The sequence below is a fragment of the Asparagus officinalis genome, chromosome 10, assembly GCF_001876935.1.
Source record: "Asparagus officinalis chromosome 10, Aspof.V1, whole genome shotgun sequence".
Lineage (NCBI taxonomy): Eukaryota > Viridiplantae > Streptophyta > Magnoliopsida > Asparagales > Asparagaceae > Asparagus > Asparagus officinalis.
The window spans coordinates 67,846,987-67,847,399 of record NC_033803.1 but is presented as its reverse complement, the minus strand read 5'-3'; positions in this window follow the sequence as shown (position 1 = coordinate 67,847,399).

Sequence of the window (413 nt, the reverse complement as noted above, 5' to 3'; positions counted from 1 at the left end):
ACAATAACTCGAGATAAACCACAACCAATAAGCAAAACACAACCACAGTAAGAACAAATGATTTACGTGGTTCGGCAAGTTGCCTACGTCCACGGGGCAAGGAGGGGTAAGTTCTTACTATTAGAAATCAGAGAATACAAGTATAGAATTACAAATCTCACAGATCAAACCCTAAAACAAAGCTCTAGATCTCTCACAACTCTCCCACAATTGGATGCAATAATTCTCTCTCCAAGACTGCTCAAAATCGTCCTTGCTCTACCCTAATTAATCAGGTTTAGGGTTATATATCAACTCAAAAACGAACCGGGTCAAAAACCAAGAGCCCAGTCCAATCCAGTTTGCGGTCGACCGCGCAGGTTTCGCGGTCGACCGCGGCGGTTGACCGAACCACAAACCCGAGAGCAAAAATC